This window comes from Condylura cristata, unplaced genomic scaffold (genome assembly GCF_000260355.1).
Source record: "Condylura cristata isolate star-nosed mole 26May11 unplaced genomic scaffold, ConCri1.0 scaffold00020, whole genome shotgun sequence".
Classification (NCBI taxonomy): domain Eukaryota; kingdom Metazoa; phylum Chordata; class Mammalia; order Eulipotyphla; family Talpidae; genus Condylura; species Condylura cristata.
Window position 1 is genome coordinate 13,993,625 of NW_004567121.1, and position 27,920 is coordinate 14,021,544.

A 27,920-nucleotide genomic window follows, 5' to 3' on the forward strand; every position below is an offset into this window, starting at 1 on the left:
AGTTTAGGAAGCCTGTCCTTTGTGAAACTTTTCCTAAGCAGTGAATTTTTTCCTTTCCTATCCTTACCTCACTAAAGTCCCATTGTTTGTCCCTGGAGGGAGGTTCCTTGCGCTCAGGGATGGTCAGCTCATAGCATGGCCTGTCAGCGCTGGTTGAGTAGAATTTCATTTAGCATCAGGAGATGCTAATTCATTGTGGGATGGCAAAAACCTCTAATGAGACAAGTCTTGACCTGCTGGGGAGAGAGACCGCCTTTCTTGCCCTGCAGCCTTGTGGTACACTCGAGTGCAAACCAACCCAGGAAGAACCAACAAGCTATCTCGGCAGCAATAACTGCTTCCAAAAGTGGATTTTAGAGCTCTGACATTGAAAGGAGATCCTGAGACCCAAAGTTCTTGTTTATAGGCAAGGAAACTGAGGCCCAAAGAACTGAGTTCCTCTCCTAGCGCATCCAAGAGGGAGTGATGGAACTGGAGGATCAGAGGCAGGGCTACCTCACTAAGCAAGCCGACCCCTCACCCTCGGGTGCAGTTTGCTGAGGGCTCAATCTCTGTCTCTCGTTTCCTGGTGCTTACCTGCACCCAGGACCACAGTACGTCCCCAAGAGAGTCAGGGTGGATGTCCATCAGCACAGAGAGCACACAGAGTAGAGCTTTGCAAGGCCAGTCCCCTCCTGCTCGGCAAGGGGGAGGTGCCAGCACTGAAGCGCTGCAGTTCAGAATCAGGAAGTTTGTCAGAGGCGAGGAGCCAAGATTTACAACAGGAACTGCTGTTTCCTGAGAACACCATGTTCCAGGAGGCCTCCCCTCCTCGCTCTTCAGCATCCCTGCCACCCCCTCTGCACCCACATGGAGCCAGACTCCAGTTCAGTCTCTGCTTCCAAACCTGCATCCCAGGCCTCAACCTCCCTCCTGATGACTGCCCTCCCATATTCCCACTGGCCTGCTGAACCTTGGTCTGCCTATCACATCCTCAGCTCTGACACCCAAGACCTGAAACAAGGCTCTGGTCATCTGTGTGACACTCGGGCAGTTTGTAAGATCTGCCTTGGGCTACAGGACAGGAAAGTGTCACCGGTCACTCTAGACATCATAGTGAGGCCGAGATAGCTCTAGATGGATGTTAGATGGGAGGGCCCAACGTATTCATGTCTCCTAACTTCACACCCCCTACAACAAAAAAATAGGTAAAGCAAATTAATAGGAGACTTTACTTACTGTGAGAGTAGGGCTTTGACCTCAAACCTAGAAAACAGAATTAAGCCACCTTTTCCCTCAGCTGGGTTGACCCTAGAGCTTTGCACAACAGGGCCTCCCCCTCTCAAGTTCACACCCAAGTCTCAAGCGAACAGAGGCAACACCAGGAGGCAGCGGGAGCCTGGAAGTATGGGCCTGCGTGGCCAGGCGGCCTGCTGGGAGCAGACCCAGATTCACCTTGTCTGAATGGAGTGAGCCCTGGGCGGGGAAGATGATGGCAAAGGAAGGGGTGTCTAGCGTTACTGGCAGCAAGCGAGGAGGGACACACACAGAGAACTGTCTGTTCTCTGGGATTTCCTTCTCTGGGCAGCACCAGGAGGGCTGGGGAGACAGCCGCTGCTCCAGGGCAGAGACTAAGCCTCCAGCCCACTGGCCCCACAGACAGCCTTGAGTTGGCTCCGGAGGTCAGTGGGACGGGACAGAGAGAACTTTTTCCTCTGGAGGGAAATCAGTGCCCTGACATGCCTGATTTTTTAAACTCGAAGTAGCATTGCATCATGATATTATGTAAGTTTCAGGTGGGCTTTTTCTTCCCAGACTGCTTCCAGGCAGAGACCCTGTGGCATTTCTCTTTTTACTAGGTGTCCTAGGATCTCCATGGAGAATCAGGTAGCAGAAAACAAAAGCCACAGGCCTGGGAGGACACCAGGCTTCCACAGCGTCTCCTTCTTGGAGGAGACCTAGGATGCTTGGTGACCTCTGGAGTCCTGGGCTGTGTCTTACTTGGATGACAGCCCTTTCCCGCACCTCAGGTTTCTCCAGTTTCCCCAAGTTCCTCAACAAGTCTTTCTCAGATGAAATGGATTTGCAAGGCAGGCGATGTAGTAGAAAAAATGTCAATGCTGGACTCAGCTGGATCTGGGAGGCAAGCTCCATTTCCCTCCTTCCTGCTGTGAGACTGGACTCGTTCCTGGCTCCCCAGACCTGAGTTTGCTCACATGCGAGAGCAGGAAGTTGTCTTCCAGGGCGGGGGTGAAGGCAGATGGGGAATCTTATACAGATAACCCGGTTGTGCCTCGTAGTATTCAATGCTCTGTATAATAAATAAACACAAATAATAGTCACAATGAAACTATCATTCAGAGAGCACTTACTAAGCCAGACTCACCACTCACGGCTTCATTTAATGCTCAGAATTGTTCTACTGCCACAGGTGCTACCATGACCCCTATTTGACAGGAGGGATAAAACAGAGATGAGGCGCTTGTTCAAGAAGTAGAGGCAAATTTTGAACCTAGAGACCTGGACGCTGGAGTGGTTCTTTTAGGAAGGCACAGAAGAAGGGGTAACTAGGAAGCTGGGTACCTATCAAAGTTAAGGTCTCTTAGTTCTTAAAGACGGGAACCCTGTAAAGCATATAACACGGCTCTTATTGGAGATGTAGCCCACTCCCTTGACTTTGGACTCTGATGCTTCCCTGGTGGATTTTGGGTGGAGAGTAGTCTCTCCTGTTTCTCTTTGTTGAAAGAAAACAGACAACTTCTCCAGCAACCCTGAGTTGTCCCAGGCGGCCCAGACTCAGCCAATGGGAGGCGGGTGCGTGGGGCAGGGCTGGCGTCGTAGAAGGTAGAGGAAGGGTCCTGCACGCTGTTTGAGTGAGGAGCCAGGATGGCAGTGCTGTCAACTTGCCAAATATATCTGTTGGCCCACTGACAGTGTGAAAGAAAGCGTGTAATTGTAGCCATAAATCAAATAGAGGCAGGAGAAAAACTGTCCGACGTTTGCAGTTATTTTGAACATGCGGTTGTGATGATCATAGCCAAGCTGACCGGATGTTGACAGCTGGGTTCTGATTGGTTCTAGGTTATTTCCGTAGTCATTGCCCTCTTGCCTGTGATTGGCTAGGCATGGGCATGTGACCCAATTCTGGCCAATGAGACAGAGGAGGAAGTCTGTTAGGGATGCTTCTAGGAGCTGTGTCTCTTAGGCTTCAGAATATTATACCTGAAACCAGTGCAAGCTCTAGCTAGCAGCCCAAGGCGCACAACCAGGGAGAGCAGAGGTCGAAACAACCCTGTTCCTTGGTGCCGTCATCAAGCGGCTGGATCCCAGATGAGTTCTGTGCTGACAAGGAGTTCTCTTCAGGGGCACTTGCTTTCTGTGGGAGAAGCCTAGGTCAAGAGTGTGTTGGTGTGAGCTGAATTCTGGGTGTAGGAGTGGGCAGGCCGTTTGGGGCAGGAGGGGGCAGAGTCCATGTGCATCAGGAGGAGAAAGAGGAATGATGGGACAAGGCTGGGCATGACCTTAAGTGCCAGCATGCAGCCTGTGATTTCATCCTGTGGCCAAGAGAGCTGTGACTGGTTTGGGCTGAACTGCCCCGGTAGAGGAGCACTGGCCTGGACTTGGACCCAGACCTTGGTTGGGAGGGGTGTTCTAGTGTTTGGTAGGGAAAGATGTGGCCTGCCCGTGGGCTGCTGGCTCCCTTGTTCCACCTGGCCCACCTGCCCTGAGCTGTCCTTTGGTTAGCTCTTTGGGGCCACCAGTCTGCCCTGGAGGGAACTGTTTTCCTTCTTGTTGTTGTTGTGGTTTACTTTTTTTGTTTTTGTTTTGCAAAATGACTGTAAAGTAGGAAACCCTGATTTCTGATTTTATCTGGAATTCGAGGGAATGACTAACATCCCTTTGAAAGTCTGGGTGGTTATCAGCAACTGGAATGATCCACCAGGTATAAATAAAATAGCCAGACCCTCCAACCAGCAGGTCTTCATCACTGACTGGACACCACAATCACCTGAGAAGCCTACAAACATACAGATACCCCCTCCAAAGAGTTAGTTGGTTTGGAGGTAACCTGGGCAGTGCCATTTGACAAAGCCTTCCAGAGGATTTCAGTGTGTGCAGAGATGGGAAGCACAGCCCTGCCACCGGCACCACTTCCCAGCCAGCAGAGACAAGGAAGTTGCGGGAACTCCCCAGATCAGAATTCTGACACTTGACACATGAGGTGATCTGTGACACGGCAATTCTTGAAGTGCCTTGCGAGGACAGGGGTGCCCCTCTCCTTGCCCTGTAACAAGGAGAGCACTGGTTTCTCACTGGAACCTTCTGAGGCATGTGCCCTCCTGTGATTTTCCATCCTGCCCATCACACCCTTTCTTTCTTGCCTGGATCCTGGCAAGAACTTCACCCCAATCATCCCCCAAACCTAATTTTTTGGGCAATCGTTAAAAGTTCTTTTTTTTTTTTTAAATTATCTGAAAAGACATGTGTAACCCACTGGAAATTTCAAGGCAGTGAGTCATCATGCTCCTGGGCCCCTCTGATTCTTATGTAAGGTTGAGTCACTTTTTGTGAGGTCTGTGCATAACAGAAAAAAAATCGGAAGGCTCTCGAGATGGGGGGGGGTGTGGTATTGTCAGGGGGAGAGGAAGAGAGTATGCAATGTCATTTTCAGCTCCCAGAGACTGACGGTAGCTCTGAATTGACTTCAGAGAGTCCTCAGCCCCTGGGCTTGTCTCCATTTCTCTGTTCCATTTTCCATCTACAGTGACACCTTTGTCCTGGTGCAGGTGTGAGGGCCCCATCCTCCCGTTGCTTGGGCTCAAGCATGGTAGTCACTGGCTTGCCAAGACGGACAGGGCAGTGCAGGTGGGTCACCCTGCCCTGCTCCCCAAAGAGCACATCTTGGGGCTGGGGTCACGGATGCCTGAGATATGCCTTACACCAGTAAGACATATCTGGGCCTGGCTTCCAAGTCTGGTCCTGTTTACTTCTGATTCTCTGAAGAAAACACAGATGCTCTTGAGAAGGGGCCAGGAGAGTGAAGAATTACATGCATTTCAGGGGAACAAAATAAGAGCCATTCCCTGGGGAATGAAGTTGCTCTTTGAGAGTTTGTCTAGAAGACGGTCACACAGATGTCAGAGTTGACAGGCTCTGTTTTTTTGTTCTCATCCAAAAAAGAGAACAGGCCCTAGTTCAAAAAGATGTCTGTCTGAAGATGCTAGGTGTGCAGTGGCAGTGGGGGGCAGGGGAAACGGCCAGACCCAGGCCACAGCCATGGCGGCTCATGCTGAGCGCCATCCTGGGTGCATCTGCTGGGGAGGTGGATGCCTCACAGTGCTGCAGCCTGAGATCTTCAGTCCCCTTACTCAGTGGGAGCACCTCTGTTTCTGACTTGAGGCTCCTCAGCTCTGCCTCTCTAAAAAACTGTGTCCAGGCCAAGGGAGGACTGCGGGTGCTGCTTTTCTTGTGAAGGAACAAATCATCCTATTTTGCACAAAGACTTGTGAGTCAGCCTCACATGACTCCCTCACTCCATCATCAGGTCAGATGAAAGACAGGAGAGCCCCTAGAAGTGTCCGGAAGCATCTGGAAACCATCAGGTAAGGCCACCCATTGGGTCTCTCCGTCCTCTCCAGGGTGTCTCCGGCACTGTCACAGCCTCACCTCATTCCTTTCACCCCTTCTGACTTCTGAGCTGCACTGTCCAATCAGGTAGCCACTGGCCACACATGTTTGCGGAGCACTTTAAAGGCGGCGAGTGTGAATTGAAATGTGCTGTAAGTGTCAAACCCGTGTGGGATTTTGAGACTTGGTATGGCAATGAGAATGTAAAATATCTCAATATTAACTTTCTATATTGATTGCATGTTGATAGGATAGTATTTTGAATTTAATGGGTTAAATAAAATGTGTCATTAAAATGAATCGCATCTGTTTCTTTTTAAATGCACCCACCCCTGCCAGAAGCAGCTTGGGGTTCCTTTCCACAGGTCAAAGAAGACATCTCTTGGCCCCTTACCTTCCCATCCAGGGCCTTCCATTCTCCTTCAGACTAAGCTCATGCTAAACTGTTGACACCCCATGTACCACCAAAATGAAGCTACATACAGCACCAAGACAACAGACAATCTCTGGAGCCAAAAATCAGCCGTGTGAGTGGGCGGGGACCTTGCTGACTGGGTAAGGTTGAATCTGACATTTCAAATAGTGTTTCTCTAAAGTCATGTGAACCTGGAACCTTAGAATGTGACCTTCCTTGGAAATAGTATTTTGCAGGTAGAATTGGTTACATTAAAATGCAGTGTTACTGGATGCGGTGGGCCCTGAATCCCAGAACTGGTATTCTGACAAGAAGGGCTCAGGAAGATTCCTGAGGGTGGTGGGGAGGGTGGATGAGCGGGAGGCAGTACAAGCCAAGGGAACCCAAGGGTGCCGGCGACTAACAGAAGCTGGGAGGAGGCACAGAGGCATTTTTTCCGAGGACCTAAGAGGGATTGTCACCCTGCCCACCTGATGTGGACTTCCAAGCTCCAGAACTGTGAGAGAAGGCATTTCTATTTTCAGCCACCCAGTTTGTGGTAAATTTGTTATGGCAACCCTAGTGTGAAAGAAAATGTAAAAATAGCTCATCGATATATAATTTGTTATGTTAATTAAAGGTTGAAATGATCATACTCATCCGGATTCATAGACATAGAGTGAGTTAAATAAATTCTCTCAGTAAAACAGATTTTGCATGTTTCTTTCCACTTTTGTGTTTAAATGTGGCCACTAGAAAATCTTGAATCTCATACATGACTCCCATTATGGCTCGTGCTGTTATTTCTAATGGATAATCGACACTAGACTAGAGTGAGCAGAGTGTGAGTCCCAGGGGCTCTGCATTTGCAGAAGAAAAAGTAGGGAAGCTTTTGAGCCAGAAGACACAAAAGTAGGGACTCTTTGTACAAGGCCCAGCAGAAGCAGCTCCCCAAACAGGAGGAACTGCCCACATTTCAGCATGAGCTTAGTCCCGAGGGAGAATGGAAGGCCCTAGATGGAATGGCAAGAGGTTGGGAATTGTCCTCCTTGACCTGTAGCAAAGGAACTTTGTGCTCCTTCTAGCAGGGGGCATGGGTGAGATCCCTCTCTGAGACAACCACCCCTGCCCCTAAGGGCTCCCTGCCCAGGGAAGGTCAGCGCAGCTGGAAGGCAAGAAAGTGGAGGTGGGCTGACCCTCCCCACCACGGGTAGCTACCAACCCACAGCCAGGTCATTTCTGGAATCCTGCCTGAATGTCCAGGCTGGCTGTAGGCAGTTGGAATGGGGTCTTGGGGTTACCCAAACAGCTCATTGGCTCTAGGACATGGGGAGAACGGAGGGTGGGGAGAAAGAAGCCACCTGGCTTAGCCAGACTTGACTCATGTTTTCCTTGGCTTGAGCTGAGGTTTCTTTCAAAGTCTTTGCCCAGAGATAGCACTGCCGAGCTGGGGAGTGGCCAGATGCTGTACTTCACTCTGTCCAGGCTGGGAGGGAAACAGACCTGGAATGTGCAGGGTATGAAGCTCTCACATAAAATGTGCCCTCTTAGTGGGGGTGGTGATTTTGGCTTTGGAGGTGGGAGTTCAAGGGACCGAGGATTTAATGAGTATTTGACCCAGAAGCCACAAACAATCCCCCTCTTTACAAGGGCTCCTGGGTTTCAGGGACACAGGCAAGCAGGTTGGGCTGTAATGATTATTAGTTTCTGGGCTTCTGGAGTTAACCCCAAAATCACTTTCTGAAGCCCCTGTCGGAAGAGCACCCACTCTGAATACTGTCTCGATGTCACTGGTGGTATTGTTCAGAGCTCCGTTCATCCAGTCCCCCAAGCAAACCACCACCCCAACCAAGCTCTTCTGCTTTTGCTTCTGCTGGGGTTCACCTGGTTGTCCCTTCTGCCTCTGAAATTCCATCCCTGGGGAATTGGTTCCAGCTCGCTCCAGAGGGAGTAACACAGCCAGTCCTTCTGAGCTATTTACAGAGTGCCCCAACGCCATGTGCCAGCCGTGTCCAGCCTGGGAACAGAGTGCACAGGGCTTCATTGGCGCTCCCATCCCCCTCCCTGGGCAGCGCTGCAGGGGGCCGAGGCCAGTGGAGAGTGGGCTCCAAACTGAGTGAGTGGCTGGGCCAGGGCGCAGGCCCTGGAGTTGAACAGGATCTTGACTCAGAGTGGCACAGCAAGGGGGGCGGGGGGGGCGGCTCCTCCCCATCATGTTCTTTCTCCCAAGGGCCTGGGTGCCGCCTCCTCTCTTGGCAGGGAGCCTGCTTTCTCCCTGGGCCTGTGTCCAGCTCCCAGGCCTTCTCCTTTCCCCTCTGCTTCTTATCTTTGTCTCCAATGTTTAGAAAATGTCATCTTGAGCAGCCAGGGCTGGGAGCTACCATGGAGCAGAGAAGTTGTCATGGGGTGATGGGGTCCCCCAGGGCATGTTTCAGAGTGCTCAGCCTGTTAAAACTGAAGGGACTCTCAGAGACGAGACAGCCCTGGACTCCACCAGTGCAACCCCACCTCAGCTTGGGGAAGCCAAGATTTGTAATTTTAACAGGGGAAGCAGGGAGAGAATGAGGTGCTTTCTCTATTCCCCGACTTCCCCCACCAGTGCTTCTTTAAACCTCAATGGAGGACATATGCTCTGCTTTTCTTGGGCAGGGTAAGACCAGAAGACTGACTCCATCGGCTTGGGAAGATGGCTGCTGGCTGACAGCACTGTCCAGACCTCGTCCTGCAGGGAAAGGGACACAGAAGGCCCGTGGGGCTGCCTGGTGCTGCAACTTGTCCTTTCACCAGGCAGTGCTGGTCTTAGGGACTGGGTGTCCTGGGTGACAGAGACCCCAGTCTGCTTTTCCCTGAGATTCTAAAAGGACCCAAATCACTAGTTCTAGACTCAGGCCATTTTTCAGTTCCTTGAAGATTGCAAGGCAGTAAGACTGAGAAAATACATGGGCAGAAGGGGCTGTCTTGAGATGGGGGACCCAGAGTGGCTGGGGCGGGGGTTTCCTCGCAGGTACTAATACACCAGCCCGTCACCTGGTGTTGGTGTGTATCTTGTGGAGGCCGAACTGGGGATTAGTTTTCTCCTCTTCCGAGACTTACGGTTTTTATAATTAGACCTGGAAGAACATCTTTTCCTTGCTTCATTCTTTTGAAGAAGCAAGATTGGCTTAAGCACAAAGCGAACATTTGGGCCTTTTGAAAGCAGGGAAAAAGAAAGGATGACCTTTTGAGAATAATGCTTCATTTCCCCGTTCTGGCCCCCCACCCCACCCTCCCACAAACGCCCCCCCCACCCCCAGAGGAGATGGACGACCAGATAACACCCTGCTGTTTCAAAGGCATTTTTCCCAAGGACCCAGCTATTTGCAAATCCTCTGAGAGAACCTTGGCCAACCTCATGTCCCAGCTGTTGGCCTCAGAACCAGGCTGGTTGGTCAGTCCAGGAAGCCTATAAATCTTCAAGTCAGCAAGAAGCTGTACTCCAGACCTTGCCCCTCTGCTCAGATGTCTGGCTGCAGGCCCTGGACTGTCCTCAGTCAGTCTAGAAGGTGGTATAAGTCAGCACATTTATCTAAGGCAGGCTTCCTTTTCTGAGGACCTGTATCCCCTCAGGGGCATCAGCCAGCAAAAATCCCATTGTTCCCCAAGGGGTCATAGCCCATCCCCACCTGACAGTTGATATTTAGTTGATGGCTGCTTTAGTCCATAGGGGTTTTAGCACATCACAAGGTATAGGTGAAATTCCAGCAAAATGTTAATTCTGTTGCTTCCAAAGGCAATAAGATAGTCTTGTAACCTGTTATAAACCTTCTGAAGGATTACAAATATATCATAGGTCAAAAATCAAACATCCTTCTGTTAGGGGAAAGGGTGCCCTGAATGATCTCTCCAGGCTTGTGGACTTGTGGACTCCACCCCGACTCCAACCAGAGATTAAGACTTGGGGAACTTCAAATCCCATCATCACCGAAGGGAGATTTGCTGTGACCTGAGGGTGGAGTTAAGCAGCCAGGTTTGGTATAAAGCCAAATATATGGGCCTTGGGGCCCTGGGCTCCTGGCTTGACTTGACTCTTCACCGGCTCTCAGTGTGCTGTTGGGGTTCCAGGTCAGGGGAGCTGGTAGGATGCATTAACCAACTTATCTCCTTCGCTTTTCCCCTGAGTTATTTGTTTCTTCATTACCCATGCCCCCACTTTTTTTTTTTTTTGGTAAATAAAAAATTACCAAATTACCTTTATTAACCTTTTCATGTGTGCCTGAAGTTGAGTCTTACTGTAAGTCCCTTTAAGTGCACGGTGAGGACCCACTCAGGGAACCCATTGCATATTGGGGTTGCCCTGTAACATCGCCTCCCTGAACCTACACAGCTTGCAGATGGGAGTTCCTGGGAGTAAACTGGGGGAGGGGGTGCTACCTGGGTTTGCTCCAGTTCTGGGAGCACTTGAAGGTAGAAGGATTGGGGAAACACTTGCAGAAGACTGGAGGATGTGTGAAATCAACATTAGAGGCGGGGAGCAAGTTGGCAGTCAGGGTGGGGTTTGGTACCTCACCAGTGCCACACAGCAGATGCCAGGTGGATGCCACCAGGTGCTTTGTAAAGTCTTCCGACTTGGCGCGGGTGCTGAGCAGGAGAAAGTGGGAGAGACCTACACACACCCCAGGCTGCCCCCAGGGCAGCACAAGAGAAGGGGTGTGGGCCAGACTGGCTGCCCAGAGGCCTGTGTTCCAGAACATTTTCCTCCTCTGTGACTGCCTGATCTCTGGCCGGTACTTTCATCCCCGTGCTTCGGTTTTCTAATCTACAGCTGGACTGGCGGTGCTGGCAGAAAGGATAGGGGCAGGAAGGCTGTGCAAAATGCTTAGCACAGGAAGTTGCCAAGGGAGGAGAGGGCGCTGCTGTGCGGGTGACTGGCCGAGTCTCAGCAGCGAGCTCCATGTCGGGCCCAGGGCCAGCCGGGTCTACCACCACAGGGGTCCTGAGATGGACGTTGAACCACAGTGCCTGGCAGATGGACCTTCCTGGTCCCGTAGTGGGCACACAGCCTCTTCCTGCTGGCTGGGGGCATGCTGCCTTCTGGGCGGGCCCCGGGAGCTCTGGGTGCACTGACACTGCCCTGAGATATTCTGGCTGGCCCTCACTCCTCCCCTCCCCACTCGTGATTTTGGGATTAACATGTATCCCTTGAACCTTTTCATTTTTTTCTACTGAGATGGAAACTTGGCCGGAGACCAGGCCTGGATGTGCCGGTGGTGTGACTGGGCACAGGCCAAGCCTAGTAATTGTAGTCACATGTGAGGCGCTGGCTGGGTGCTGGGCCAAGGAGACCAGGCCGCCAGAGGGAAGGGTACCGGGATCTGGGTGAGTGTGCCTTCACTCCTCTGACTCTGGGTTTCCTCCCTGGTGGAATAAAGAGCTGGTTTCCCTTTAAATGAGGGCCCTGCCTATGCTCTGGGACTCCAGGCTATCAGGAAATAATAACCAGCTCTCATGTGTCCCCTTTTGTCCTGTCCCTCTGGCCTGGTCTTGCATATACAGAGAGGGACCCTGGCCAGGGTGTGGCTGGTGGGGTGGGGGCTCCAGGAAGTCCTTCCTCACCGTCCTAGATGCTTCTCGCAGGCTCAGAACTAGGACACAGCCTCTCAGAGCCAGAGAAGATTGATGCTAATTATTCCGTGAAGCCTGGATGGTAGCTGGGGAGCACAGGATGTTGGGGTGGGCTGAATGATACTTAGAGACGGTCTGGAAGAGGAGGCTTCCCCATGGTGCAGGAGCAAACCTGACTCACATCCCCACTAGCCCAGGGCCTGAGCTGCCCTTGGCTTGAGTCCAAGTACCCTCCAGGGTAACGATACTCTGAGGTGGATGGGGCAGCCCAAAGTATTCTGTGCCTGGGGATTATTGTGGCTCTTCTGCTCACACTGGAGTCTCACACATCCCCAGGAGAGGAGCAGAGGAAGAGGTTACTTGGCTCCTTGGTAGTGTAAAGAATAGAGGTGATGAGGGAAAGACAGCGATAAGAAGAGTTGCTGCAGCTCCACATAACCCATGGGCCCCACTGTCCTCTCTGCTCACACATGCGCCTGCCTTGCTTCCTGGTCTCTCTCCTTTCCCTCTCTGCTACTTTTTCGCTTTCCTTCTCCCTTTCTCCTTTCCAGTAAGAAGAACAGAACGACATGCCTTAAGAGTCAGGCCCCTTGACGGGTCAGCTCTCTACTGTTGAAACTGGCTTATGTGGTCCTAACCTTGGTATTGTTGGTGAGATTAAGCAGATCAGGAAACTGCAGTCAGCAGTTACTTGGATTGTTTTTTAAATCAAATCTTACTGATTTTCCGTTTGTTTATACTACCATCTAATTTCAGGAGTACACCTTGACTCCTCAATTTGTGCTTCGCCCACCTGCCACCAAAGGTCCAGGGCCACCCACTTTCAACTGGCCTCATCTACCCACTGAGGCCCTGTCTAGCCACCACCACACTTTTAAGAGTCTGAGTTATTTTTGTTGTGTTTCCCAGTTTGCTTGCTTTGGTAAAACCCATCCTATTTATTTACCCAAAATATCAACTGCAATTTATCTTGAAATACTAGCTGTGCTTAGTTAGCGTTTGTTCCCACTCTTAAAGAGATCAGGTAATATAAGCCTTTCCCTTCCTTTATAAGATAGACAGTCCATGCTCAGACAGATCGCTTTTTACTCTACCACTTTCTGGCTTTTCTTTGTGTCCCTGTGAATCAGCAGAGCAAAGGACGTTTTTGCCCTCGACCACGGCCCTCTCTGACCTCTGTGGTGATGGGGAGGGGTGTGCCATGGGGGCTCTCCTGCCATGGATGCACCTCCAAGTACAGCTGCTGTTACCCTCTTACATCTAAGGTCACCCCAAGATGGCTCCTAACTAACAGACAAAACTATGCGCAGCAAACAAACGTTCAGGGCAGATCTGTTTCTTATATGAGCTTCTCTTTATATAGAAGCATCCCTCAGAGACACCAACCAACAAAGCAATAGTTCCCTGGATCTCATAATCCTCTTAAACACTTACTCTATTTTGCTCCTTCCTTTCACTTTTGATATCTCTGGATTTTGATATAAATCTCTTCATATAAAATCTTTTACCTTCTGGAAGGGTTTTCCTTATATCCCTTAGTTTCTTTATGAATTGGGGTTTGGTCAGAGAAAGAGAAGGCACTCTAGACACCCCAATTCTCAAGGTTTTTACACATAGGATGTAGAGGTTTACAGGGTGAGGGAAAGTAGGGGAAGCCACCCTCAGACAGCCCCAAATCAGCAAGTGCCAGGATGGCCCAGACAATGCCAACATCAGCCCAGCTGCCCACAGCACCAAAGTGAGTAACTTGCAGGAACTTGCCTGGAGGTGGGGTCAACCTCTCAACACCCACACTGCTTCAGAGAAGGAGAGCTGCTCTTCGTCTTCAGTCTTCCACCTTCTGAATCTAGTGCAAGGGCCTCTGTTGCCAGAATTGAACTTGGAACCACCCTGGCAAGGGGGTGGGGGAGCGAAGACTCCAGGGCTCTGCAAGGAAGGCAGAGGAATGTGCACCCGGGGGTGGGGGGTGCTGCCAAGGCAGCTGCAGGGCTGCAAAGCTGGTGAGGGTGGAGCACTTGGTGGGGGCGGTGCCTCAGTTCTGCTAGACACCAGCATCCCTTGAGTATCCTTTCCTGTCTGTTCAGCCAAGCGGCTGCTCCTCATTCCTTGACTGCACATGTTGGGAACATGGATTCACAAGCCATTGTGTCCATGGAAAAAAGGAAAGGACATAGGAATAGAAGAAATATTTTACAACTTGTCAAGACCTGAATAAAGGCAGGCTCTTCACTCTTGTGGTCATGTGGCTGCACAGCCTTCTGGGAAACTGGCCTTACTAATGGGTCCTATAGCCCGGAAGCTACATTTCTGAGCTGTGTGTCCATATTATTTTCCTAGGGTTGTAATTTCAAATTACAACCACCCCTTACCCCCCTTATCCATGAGGGGTATGCCCAAGATCCTCAGGGGCTGCCTGAAGCCATTGGTAGTAACAAACCCTATATATACACTATGTATTTTCCTAGTTGTATCTATGATAAAGCTCATAAACTAGACGCAGTAAGAGAAGAAAAATAATAAAATAGAATAATGATAAGAATATGTGGTCGTAAAAGTTATGAGACTGTGGTTTCTTTGACTTTCAAAATATTTTATTGCACATGACATTTTGGGACTGCAGTTGACTGTGGTAACTGAGACCATGGAAAGTGAAGCCATGGATTGGGGGGAGGAGGGTGTTCCAGCATCTCCAAATATAGAGACAAGCCCTCGAGGTAGGTTCCTGGTGGCTCTTAGAGGTGTGTGTCAGAAGCATGGTCTCCCATGAACCATCTTTTGCTTTTTTCTTTTTAGTTGTGCTTCTTTCTAGTAATAGCACAAGTCCACCCAAGTACGGACCATCTTTCTCTGCCTTGCAGATAAGGGTGCTGATGTTTTACTGATGAAATGGGATAAAAGAGACATGTGCAATTTCTTTGAGCTGTACCTCGCATGGATACCCCAAGCCTGCAGTTGCAAATAAATTGATGGTAAATTCCAGTGTGGTGATGACAAAATCAGCAAGAAGTGAATTTCTCTTATAGATGACATATTGATCTCTCAGTAGTGATCTGCAAGGAGGATCTGATGCATAAAATTTATCTTGTTGGAAAACGCTTCAAAGAACAAACACTTTCTGTGGTCCTTTTTCACATGGTGGTGAGTAGAAAAAGATCATCCATTTTGTAGTAGGATGATGGAGAAGACCAGATCAACATTTTGATTAGAACCTGCTTACCCTACATTTCCTCAGTTTCTTCCTTCCTGCAGGGAGATGGTGGACAGTGGGCTCTAGGGCAGGGCTACTCCAAGTATGGGCTGCTCATCCAGTCTATGATGAGGTAAGTACAGAAATCGAGATGAGTGTTTACAAACTTTTATTAACAAACTGATACTAGATTTATTAAATAGAAGTATAAAATTCGTGGATTTGGCACAAAAACGTGGCCCTTTCACGCAGTCTGAGAAGTTCTGCACTAGGGGACAACTCCCTGGAACTCAGAAGCGCCTTGAATCTCATCCGGGCCCTCTCCTTTGGCCTGTCATTTACTTCAAAGCACCTTTCCCCATAAGCTCTGGGGCTTGGCAGAACAGGACTCCACAGAGCTCTGGCAGTGTAGTCTATCTGGTCAACCCCACAATCGAAAAGGAAGAGGCCATCTCTCCATAGCTCTAGTTAGGAAACTTCGGGGAGGGAGTCTGAGCAGCCTGGCTCTGGTCAGCCTCCTCATGAGCCATCACTGTGAGAGGAGGTTGGCCAATCAGAGAACTGATTGAGGGGGAACCTCCACAGCCAGGGGCTCTGTTCTCAGGAGAGCATGAGTGTGTGACTGGCAAGGAATGTCCCCCCAAAGAAGCTTCTCCCTGTGCCTATGCCACCACCATTCCCCCACTTCTTCCTCTGTTCCCCAGGCACCTCAACATTTCTCCCCAGCAACAGTCCTCCAGCTCCCACAGGGGCAGCAAAGGGGGGCACCGAGGAGGGAGCAGAGGCAACAGTGGGTGCAAAGGCCCAGAGAGGAGGGAGATCAGGCTGCATTTGGTGACCCTAAAGCAGCACCGAATAGCTGGGAGGGAAGTGTCAGGCTGAGACGGCATCTCACAGGGGGATGGGCAGCAGTGGGGAGTCTCCCCAGCTGGCTGTAATTTCAGTACAAGACTCTGGCTGCTGTATGGCCACCCAAGGGGACAGGCTGGAGGCAGGGAGGCCAATTAGGAGGCGGTTGTCATGCGATGATGCTGGCCGGGAAAGTAAACTGTGACAGGAACAGGATGAGTATGTGTGGGAAACATCTAGAAGGAAAAATGGACTGGACTTGTGGGTGACTTTGCTGTAGAGGAAGTGGGGGAAAGAGTTCAGCATCTCGGGGAGGCTGATGGGCACAGCCGTGATGTGGGGAAGGCAGAGCTAAATGACCTCCATCTTTGACATGCTGCCTTGGCTGTGAGTACGAATTCTGATCATCTACGTTTTTTGCTCAGGCCATTTCTGGAGTCTTTCTCCAGAAGTAGAGTTCTATTTCATCCTGTTTTCAAGTTAAATTAACCCAGGTTAAGGTCCAGAATGATACCATCATCACAGTCACTGCTGTCAGGGTTTCCTGCCTCTTCTAGGGTGCCACTGAGGCTCTTCTACTGGCTTCAGAGGCATCTGAGGGCCTCTGGGAACTGACCTCCTCACCTCCTTGCCACATAGGCCACACCTCTTCTTCTCGGGCCCATGTTCTAGTCACGTACAGCCACAGGCTTCCCCCAGGTTAGCCTGCATCCCCCAGGCCTGCAATCACACAGTTCTCCCCGCTGGAGTGCACCTTCTCACAGGTACCTATGAAAATGCCACTCATCCTTCAACCTCAAGTTCACATGCTACCTCCTGCCGAGGTGGCCCTCGATTCCCTGAGTGGGAAGACAATCCCCCACCTTCTGAATTTCCACTGTACTTAAAACCCCCGTTCCTTCCCCTCACATTCTATCAGCATGTGACGGTCACCCATCGAGGGAGGCGGGGACACGGGTTAGTTTTGTTATTTTGTGTCTGTTCTCCCACTTCTGGTAAGGATTCCCAGTCCCTTTGGGCACTGCCCCCTCCTGCTCCCAACCCTGGTGTTGTGAGCAGGCTGACCCCACCCACCTGTGGGCCCCGCATCAGCCGCGTTCTCAGGCTGCAGCAACTGCTTAAAGGCTGAGCCTAGACAGCAATCTGGGAGGAGTCCAGACAGGGCTTTTGGGGGGAAGGAAGCTGAGGGAGCCTTGAAGAAAGAAGGTAGACTAGAACGGAAACGCTCGCTGTCCGTGGGGTGTGGAAATAAAAGCTGATATTCTGGTGCTTTCAGCAGCCAGGCTGCCTCCACTGGGGGAAAGCCCTGGAGAATGGAGCCAGCCTGAGGAGAGGGACTGAGAGGGAATCCGTGCCGAGGCTCTCTGCACATCTGGATCAAGCCACGCTTGTACCTTTTAGTTACTTTAGTTCAAGAATTTTCCTTCATGAGATTAGGATCCATTACTGCCTCCCCCCCGACCCCTCCCCCCAGTTTAATATAATCTGCTTCAACAATTAGTTGAATGAATGAGAGTGAATGGCCAGATGCCTCTGTCTCCTGCCTCCCACTGTGGGGGTGCTCACTGGGAACCCATATTTCTGTGTCATTGGGTGGAGGTAGTCAAGGACTGTAAAAGCACCGAGTCACTTGCGATCTGTAGGTGGCTCCCTGCATGGAGCCAAGAGAGCACCCGGAGAGGGAGAAGCTGCTGCCTTGTTTCTCAAAGAGACACAGCCTTCTGGATGTAGTGCACATGTTTGCCTCCTCCCACCTGCTCCCACAGCAACTCCAGCAGCAACGCCCCCTCGCTCACAGCTGCATCCGCAGCACCTAGGGCAGCACCCTGGAGCATGGCAAACTCTTCGCAATGTCAGATTTAATGAATTAGTGAAACCTATCTACTGAATGAATGAGGAATCAATGTAGAGAGCGGTGGCAACTGCATCCCAAAGAGTCAAAGGACGTCGCCCTTTGCCCACTGTTCCTTCCCATGGGTGACCAGGCACCATGTAGTGGGGTGCAGTAACAAGGGCCCAAGGACAATTCTAGAAAGAACTGGAGATGCCAAGAAAGCAGTGAATGAGGAAAATAGCAGTGACAGACTGTCAGCAGCATCTGTTTTGTTTGTCGTTACACCTGTACTGAGATTTAATTCGTACACCACAGTTCACCTATTTAAAGATTACAATTCAGTAACTTCTAGTACATTAACAGAGTTCTGGACCACTACTGCAATCAACTTTTGAACATTTTTTTGTCACTCACAAAAGAAACCCTGTACTCATTATCAGTCTCTCCTCATCGTCCTTCAAATACCCCAGGCCGAGGCTACTTCTATCTCTAGAGATGTGCTTGATCAATATTTGATCCTTTGTGATTGGCTACTGCACATTACAATATTTTATAGGTTCACTCATGGTGTAGTATATATCAGTACTTCATTCCTTTTTATTGTGCATAATATTCCAAGGTATGCACACAATACACTTTTTTTTTTTTTAAAACACGTTCATCAGCTGGTGGGCAGTTGGGTCATTTGCTCTTTGGGGGTTAGGAATATTGCATTTATGATCATTCATACACAAGTCTTTTTCTGCTTCCAGACCTCTAGTATATACTGAAGTGGAGTTGCCAGTTTGCGTGGGAACTGTATGTTTAAGAACTTGAGGAACTACCAAAGTATTTTTCAAAGTAACTATATGGTCTAACATTTCCTCCAGCAGTGTGCAAGGGTTCCACTTCCTTGCTCATACATGTTTTCTTGTCTCTTTGATCATATCCATCCTAGTGGCAATCAAGTGGTAACTCGTGGTTTTGATTTGCATTTCCATAATGAAATGATATTATTGATACTGAGCATCTTTTCAAGTACTCATTTGCTATTTGCTCATCACCTTTGGCGACAGTTTTGATCCTTCATTTTATATTGGGCTTTATCTCTTTTTTTGTTGAATTATGAGTCATTTATAATTCTGGATACCAGCCCCTTATCAGACTTGCAAATATTTATCCCATCTTGTGGTTGTCATTTCACCTTATTGAAGGTATTACTTTCAGTACAATTTCTTTCTTTTAACTTTTGCATGGTAGTTTTATTGAAGTATAATTTGCATACCGTAAATTCCATCCATTTTAAGTGCTTTATTCAATGTTTTTTCAGGAAATTTACAGTATTATGCATCATTATAACCATTATAATACTTTAGTTTTGGAACATTCCCATAGACCTCTCCAAAACAAACAAGCAAAACAATAGACCTCTGCAGTCAATCCCCATTACATTTCCAGTCCCAGCCAGGCCCCCTCGATTTGCCTGGTTTGGACAGGGTTTATGCAATATTTGTTTTTTTATGTCTGGCTTCTTTTCCTAAGCATCAAATTTTTGAAGTTCATCCATGTATAGCAGAGATCAATAGCTTATTCCCTTTTAATTGCTGGCTAGTATTCCAATATTTAGCCATTCTCCATTTGGTGGACGTTTGGAGATATTATGAATAATCCTGTTATGATTCAGTGTAATTGTCTTTGTCCGCTTGGGCTGCTGTAACAAAACACCATGTACTGGATAGCTTAAAAACAGATGGTTAGTTCTTACAGTTCTGGAGACAGAGAAGCCTGAGACCCAGGTGCTAGTAGGTTTGGTTCCTGGTGGCAGCGATCCTGGCTTGGAGACTGCAACCTCTTGCTGCGTCTTCACAGAGAAGAGACCAGACCACTCTCTTTCTCTTCTTATAAAGATGATAATCCCATAATATGGCTGGATCTAGAGGTGAGTATGTGAAAACAAGCCAGAATGTGGAAAGTGAAAGACAGTTACTGGATGGTTTCACTCACTTCTGAACTATAAATAACCAAAGAAAACAAACCAGCAAAGCACAGTAAAAAGAATTCTTAGATTCTGAAAAAATATACTGGTTACCAGCAGGGAGGGGAGTTGGAGGGGAGGAGGAGGGGAGGAGGAGGGGAAGAAGAGGGTAGGCGGAGAGCATTGGTACTGGAGCTCTGGTGGAGGGTGAGTGAAGCATGTGCTCATAGGAGGGGTGAAGATGTACCCCCCAAATCGTGCAGTTGTGTAAATGATCAACAAATCAAAAAATTTTTAAATAATGAAACAACTCATCTCATCATGGGGACCCCTACTCTCATGACCCCATCTAAACCTAACCACCGCCCAAAGATACCACCCCCAAAGGTCATCACACAGGGGTTAGAGATTCACCATGAATTGAATTTTGGATAAACATTCAATTCAGGTCAGTAATTATTGACATGACTGGGTTTACCTCTACCCTTTTGCTTTGTTTTTGTCCCTTTGCTTCTCCTTTACTGTCTTCTTCTGTGTTAGATCTCCTAGAAGATCATTATAATTTGTTTTTAAGATGAATGTGTTGAGAGTTGTTATTTGTTGTTATTTTCTTAGTGGTTGCCCTTGGGGTTATTGTAGGTGTCTTGTCACCCCCAAGTGGGAGGATAGTTCACATTCTATCTGGCAATTTGTTAGCTTGAATATTTAATAAGCTCATATTTAACAAATTTAATTAAAACATAATATATGTAATTTATAGTAATTTAAATTATAAATTATTAATTTTCCCATGCATATTTAATAAATACAGATTAATTATTCACTATTTAAGCATTGCACGGTGTCTCCATTTGTACCCCTGCACATGTTGAGAGCAGGCTGCCTTCTCAGACTTGCATTTTTTCACACAACCTTATTATCTACCCTGCTGTTTAGACTTAACATTTTGTTATAGGTGTTTTGTTTGCCATCAGTCTTTGTGAACTTCTTTTTCCAAAGCTGCATTTTGCTCTGCTGAGTGGGTAGGGCAGACTTTAGTTAACCATTTTTCCTGCTTTTGCACATTTAGGTCCTTTTCAATTCAGCTTTTGTTTTGTTTTAAATGCTGAGATACGGCTCTCTAGGCACCTAACTACATTTTCAGAATCTTTGGCATAAATTTCCAGGAGTAAAATGACTGGTACTTGTTCTCTGTGCAGTTTTCAATATCGACATCATTGTTTATCTTTCTCAGGAGTTGTAAGGATGAAGGTTAGGTGTCTCACCTTCATGGACACTGAGTGTCAACTGAAATGACTTTTCTGTTTAATTTTGTGTTTCTTTGGGGGTTAGCCAGAGGTCAGACATTTTTTTGAAACTCAATTTACTGGGGCCGGTTTATTTTATGTGAATTGCTTCTCCCTGCCGTTTGCCTATTTATAGATAAGGTGGGGGGGCGGTGTTTTTAGATAATCAGTTTGTATGAGCTCTTTACATAATATCACTTCTTCAGAACTTTTTAGGGAGGAGGCAGAGTATAAATAAATAAAAGCTTATCTTTGATCTTCCTATTTGCCACCAATATTTCTCTCTGATTGCCCTTGCTGAATCATTTTCTCAAATGCAGAAAATTTACATTTTTCTTGTAATGTTTCCTATGTGATTTCTTTGATGATTTCCAAGTTTAATAAGATACTTTTCCTCCATAGACTAGATGAATGTTTAAGTCTCTAGTCTTAAATTTTCCTAGGTTCTAAAAAGTATCGAACTCTTTAATCCCTATAAATTTCTCTGTCAAAAAAAATCATTCTGACTTGAGGCAGGGAATGATTTAAAAGCATAAATGTCTCCAACTCACTGATTTCCCTTCCCTGGCTTCCTGTCTGCTTAGTGCCTGGATCCCCTGGTCTGATCATGGTCTGCTGCCATTTTTTCATAGGGAGGGAGAGAGTAGCACAGAATTTGCTCTCAAAACTTGCCTCTTAACTCTTCAGAGCTAAATGCCCATTGGGGGCAGTCCAGGGGTATGGAAGAAATTGGTTGGACCCCTGAGGTCTACAAAATGAGGCAAAGGATGGCCAGCTGTTGTGAATATGTTAGGACATAAAGCATGGAAAGTTCTGGAACATTACATGCCCAGGGCTTCTTCTCTGCATTGAGTTGATTTCTCAAAGCCTCTTGTGCCCTGAGCCTCTCTCTCTCACAGCATAGTCAGAGCTACCAGAGCAAGTTGAGTATTACATTTTTTTTCAGTGAAAAAACTGAAGCTTGAGAAGTTTAAATGGCAGAATAGCAGATGGTCATCACTGGTGTGGTATCTCCAGCATCTCTCTGCCTCCCTGTACCTCAGCTCCTCAGCCACCTCATATGTGAAATGGAGCTAATTGTCCTTACCAGTCTCTGCTGCTGAGGGGTCATTTGATGTCCAAATGGAAGGCTTTGAGAAAGGTCATGGAAAAATCCAGAGGCAAGGTAGAGTCCCTGAGGGCTGGTCCGTACCGCCTCCCTCAGCTTGGACACAGATGAAGCCTTGTGTCAGCTCTGCCAGGCTCCCTGCCTCCAGTCCCCACTCCCCAGGAAAACCACTGGGAGGCTCTGAGAAGGCCCCTTGTGCCCCTGACTTACCAGTCAGGAAGCCCAGGGCTTGGCCGAGGCCCCAGGAAGCAGAGTCTGGAGGGGAACTGCACTCAGGCTCAGTTGTATTCAGCTTGGAGCAGCTGCTGAAATCTGAGGGCCAGGGTGAGAAGGAACTTGGGATCCTATGGGCCACCCCCATTTCACAGATGTGGAAGTTCAGGCCCAGCCAGAGCGGGAAGCCAGTTAGCCAAGTGTCTGAACTGGAGCTGGAGGATCCTGATTCCCAAGTCAGAATGTTTCCCATTCTACCTCTGCTGCTGCAGTGGCCTCCTTGGGAAGGGTTCCTGTGACCCTTCTGGAAAATTCCTTGCAATGTGGTGATATTTGAGCAAAACTGAATTATGTTGGAGGATCAAAACTCTTTGACAAGCATGGCAAAACACTAAGATCGAGTTGCCCCCATAGTCAGGAGGGAGTATTCTGGGAATAGAATTTTCCAGGAAGGGAAGGGAGTATTTTGAATGAGAGTTTGGTTTTATGGGGCAGTTGGAAGAATGTGGGGGCAGTGGCTGGAGGCAAACGAAGGTGGTGCAGAGATCTAACACCCTCCCCCCATTCTGGTAGTTTGGCATTTAAAAATAAAGTCCCTTTCACTTTTAGAACTTTTCTTTTTAAACACACGCCATGCTGCTTTGGTTGTCTGAGAGGTTAACAACAGTTTTCAACACTCCTGGGATGCTTTGGCCAGAAGTTCAAACAGAACCTCCAACCAATTATTTGGAGTCTCTCTGGGAAGGACCCTGCACCGGTATCTAAAGCACCCAGGTGATTCTAAAGAGCAGCCAACACTGAGAACCACCAGTCCTTGCGCTGTTTTGCCAGCTGGTTTGTGAATCTAAAATACACAAACATGTGGCACAGATGTATAGTTTGGCTCACTAGCTTAGCTTTCTTCAGAGGGACAGCACAAGGAGAGATTTCATTCCTCTTTCCCTGTCCCTCACCTACAAATTAAACTTACATGCAGGGTCCTGCCCAAGACCTACTTCTTCCAAGAAGCTGCCCCCAACCAGGGTTATGTTTTCCTCCAAGTCCCTACAGAGGTCACGCTGTGCCACCGACACAGCTTGGCCACCCGGGAGTCTTCTCTGTGGCTGTCACCTTCATTATTTCTATTTTCAGTCATGTGCTTACTGTACTCTGCCTCACAGGCTGGTAAGCGCTCTGAGGGCCCCTGGCCTGGGCAGTGCAGAAAGCTTCACTGAAGACTTGTCTGGGAGCTGGATGAATTCAGGAATCTACTGGGGTCACATTCTACAAATGGAAAATGTCAAATGAGACCACCCCAAGATCTTGAGAACTGGTGTCTATAAAAGAAATAATAGTTTGACCCGGGAGCAAAGGAATCCTTTGAGGCCGAGAAGGAGTGTCTATCCTTGCCTAAGTTCTTGTCCTGCCTAATCTAAGAAGAGATCCTCACCGCCTGCACTTCTGTCTTTTTCCTAATCAAACAAGCAACTACTCTTGTCATGATCTAGCAGACTTTGGTGTTTGGGGGTCCCCTCCAGTTGCAGTTTTTCAGTTAATATGCGCCTCTCTCCAGAGCCCCCTGTACGCCCAGGGAATAGGGATGACACTTTATCCCCTCTTCCACCTAGGTCTTGGGTCTCTCAACAGCAAACTTAAACCCCTTTCTCACTAATGAATGTTGGGATTAGCAGTCATTGTAGCAGACCATTTAATTGGTTGTTTTTCCTTTGCTAACCTGTCTGATGCTGTTTTGATTACCCTTCCAGCCGAGGAGAGCAAAAAGCGGGGAAGGGGTTTCTTCTCTTTGCCCCCAAAACATTTACTTCTGATGGTGGTGCTGGTAAATTGGGACCGTGTAATTGTTATCATTTCATCTCTGTTCTATGATGAAGAAACTGAAGCTCAGCAAGGTAAATAATTTGTGCAAGGTCACAGAATGAGAGCGTGGTAATACACCAGGTCCACTGGGTATCCTGCCCCTCTGCACAGGGCCCCAACAGCAGGTTGGACCCAGAGCAGGCAGGACCGGGCTGGGGCCAAGCTCAGAGGCCTCTCTCTTCTGGAGAAGCCACCTGGCCATCGGAGGCATCTCCCTGAGGCGCTGCATGGTCTCCAACTCCCCAGGCCTGGGGAGGACTGATGCAAGGGAAGTTCCTATTGAGAGCTGAAGATGACCCAAGTTAGTACTTGAGCCAGCAAAATGCACATTTGTAAGGAATATTAAAAGTTTTGTTTTACGATCTTAGTGGCATGTGGACAGCCATCATCAGTATCAGTTCCAGAACATTGTCAGCACCCTGAAAGGAAACCTCTTACCTGGATGGTAGTCACTCCCCATCCCGCCCGTCTCTGGCCTCTGAGAGATATAGATATCCTTTTTCAGAGGCATTTCCTGAGCTGGAGCTGTGCTCACCATGAAAAAAAACTGCTCCTAGCCAGGATCTTGGGTGGTGACAATCACTGTCATTGCTGGTAGGGGACAGACCTGGCCACAGGTCTTCAGTGGAGTTCTGTGCATTCTTAGGTATTTTAGTTGTTGAGTTTAACAGTGTCCAAACTGCCGTCAAGAATGCAGTGCTTCAACAAAGAAATGAAAACTCACAGAGTCTGAGGAGGGACATGAAACAGAGTGCCAGGATGCAACTTTGATAATGAAACAGCTCTTCATCATCACAGTAATAACCTGAGTCTTGCTTCTTCGAAAGCAGTGGCCATGTGCTTTACGGGACAGGAAAGAAACATATAAATAGGAGAGCTGTGTAGATGTCACTATTGAGCTAAGTCTGAAAAGATGGCCTGTCACATCTGAAGCAAGGGAACGGAAGCCCAGAGAAAATGTAAAATCCCTTGGAATAGACCGGAAGTTGGTGTGACAGATTCATGTGTCACGTGGGGCTAGATTAAGAATCATGGCTCACTTTAATGGCAGTATTATTTTTCCTGATGGTACATTAAAAAAACTGTGCATCTTACAATTGATGGGATCCTAAAAGGATGACATAGTATTATTATCACTGCATGACATTGTTAGTTTCATTTATGTGTGCGTTTCCCCAATAGACTGTCAACATTTTGAAGGAAAAGTATTTGTCTTACTCCCTCCTGAATCAGCAACTCCTGTGTCTGCCCTGTTATAAATAAGAGGGGTGTTCTCTGGTGGTGCAGTGAGTTAAAGCACAGCACTAAGAAGCTAAAGCCACTTCAGCGTAAATTCAATCCCGCCTGCCCCAGAGGTGATCCACATGGCTCGGCATATCTCTCCTGACCTGCCCACTGTTCCCTTCAGCAGTGTATTTCATCAATCTGCCTGTTCTGTTCCCCACTCTGCCTCTGGTGAATCCTCTCACTGCCCCTGCACCTCTGGCCTGTACCCCAGTTCTGTATGCATAAATAAATAAAACTTTAAAAATAAATAAATAAATAAATAAGAGGGGTGTAGAACGTAGAATGAATGAAATCCAGGTGGGACCTGGGGCTCAAATTAATCAATTAATATTAATGCTCACTTTACAGTTGCTGTGAAGATGACAAAGAACAGCTTTAAAAATCCTGTCTTGTTCTGCTCTTGGCACAGAGTGACTGCTCGATAAGCACTGACTTGTTGGTGGCTATTTCCCTACCAGGAAGGGCTGTGTTTGGTTAAACTGATAGAATACCCACATCAGTAAGATTGAAATTAAAATCCCGACCAGATAAACAAAGCACAGACATAAGTAAGGTGGGGGGTGGGGAGGGAGTGGGGTGAGGGTAGGCAGGGTAGGGCAGCTGTGGGATGATCTGTGTCTCAAGTTCAATAGTCATGCTACTCGTCCACCCAAAATGGCTGCTGGCGCTCCAGACATCATATCCACATTCCAGCTGGCAGGTGTTAGAAAGAAGGGTCTCTCTCCTCTTACGAAGATTTCCAAAAGTCACATGTAACATTCGGCTTCTGTCCCATTGACTAGAACCTGACTACATCTAGCCACACGAAGACCGGGAAATACAAGCTATAAGATGCCCCACTCACATCCTGCAGTTCTACTCCTGGGGCAGAAGGGGAGAGTGGCTGCCGAAGGACAAGCGCTGGTCTGCCAAAGCGCTGAGCTCCACAGCGAGGATTCCAAGTGCATTGTGGGCTCCGGGCAGGCTTGTTCTGCAACAGTGAGGGGGGCCCTTCAGGTGAGTGGGTCACGAGCTGGGCTGTGACAGGAGGGCCCTGCGGGGTCCCGCTCTCCCCCCAGCCTTGGCGGTGCCTCCAGTGCATGCGTAGTGCTCTGGCCCGAGAGGAGTGGGGGGGGGGCAGCCTCACGGGTCTTCTTGCACAGGCCGTGGTGGTGGGGCGAGGACTGCAACAGGCAGCGGGCGGCCCAAGGCCTGTTCGGGACCACCAGGGTTTCCGCACGCTGATGAAAACCAACCGGTGCTGTTTCTTTTCTTTTTCTTCTTCATGAGATGACTGCAAAGTGGGTGACAAGCCCATATGATGAGTGCTGAGGGGAGGTCAGAGAGAGACAGATGGGATGGAGATGTGCCCGCTGGGGCAGCGACTGAGTGGGAGAAACGACTCGCTTGGCTGGAGAAGGCAGCTACCTCTGAGTGGAGCCTGCACCCTGGGCCCCTGCCTGGCGGCCCTGCCTGGTCCAGAGAGCCATTTCTTTGGTGGAATCACTCTTTCACATCTTTCCCCAGTTCCTTGGGCTCGGTCCTGGCCACCTCCACTCCGTGGAGTGAGTGCTTGCATCAGACCCTGTCCCGGACAGGAGTCTCGGGGGCCACGGTCTGACGGGGCCTGAGAATATTTCGATTTGAGTTATACTTCAAAGACAGAACATGTGGCTTCCAGAAGGATAAGGGCACTTGCTCCCTAAAGAGGGGGAGGAGGAGCCAAGAGAATCTACTGGAAGGGTGGGGAAGGTGGCGGGGTGGGGACAAGAGCAACCTAGTGCAATTCCTCACTTCCGAGGGCTGCCCAAGAAGGAGCCAACTGCCACACGCAGGGGTCAATTCCTCCCACACCCTGCAAGTCACCCTCCTGCTCCCCACCGCCTCCTCCAGATGCCTGCTCCCAGCACATTTTCCGGGGCATCAGCAACACATTCTGTTTCTCTCCCAGTCTCCCTAGTGCAGCTCGTTTCGCCCTCCAGAGTGAGCCTGTGTGTGCCAAATGCTCCCCCTCCCCCTGTCAAAATACAGGCTGGGTGGAGGAAGGGCCGCCACATTTTCCTACTCCCCGTTCTCCAGGCTGCTGCCGCTGGCAGGCAGGCTAGCAGGACCCCAGACGTGTCAGCCAATTGCGAATGGGCCCTCTGGACCTGGCCTCGTGAGCATCAGGTCATACCTGCACAAGGCCACCTGGGGCAGCACCCTGGCACAGACAGTAGTACCCCTACACCCTACTTGCCAGACTTGAGACGGAGGGGCCCCTTCGGAGCGGCCAAAAGCGTCGCCAGTGAGCAGGCAGAGAGACCCAGTGCTGGGAGTGACCAAGTGCGGAGATTTACTGTCAGGACTGCATAAGGGCGGTAATAAATCGGGCCTTGCATCCAAGGGTGATAAATTAATTGGGCCTTGCATTCGGGATGGGACTAGATGGAGGTGATAACAGACTGGGCCTCACATCAAGGACACAGCGATGAGTCACCCTCTTTGGAATCTGAGCTTAGGATCTGGATAGAGACCCTTCCTGCTTATTGTGTTGGCAGTAGCTGCAGACGCCCCTTTTTGGAGTTCTGCCTTAGCCGCTGAAACTTTGCTGGCTCAGCCTTTCTGCCTCCTGTCTTTCTTTCTTGCAGCCGGTCACAGAAGTCGGGACAAAACACACAGTGTGGCTGGCAGCCCCTGCCGTGACTCACGGCAAAGAGAGATGGACACAACTTCCGTCCTGAGGTACTGGAAGGTGGATGGGGGCTCAGCCTGGAAAGTCTGA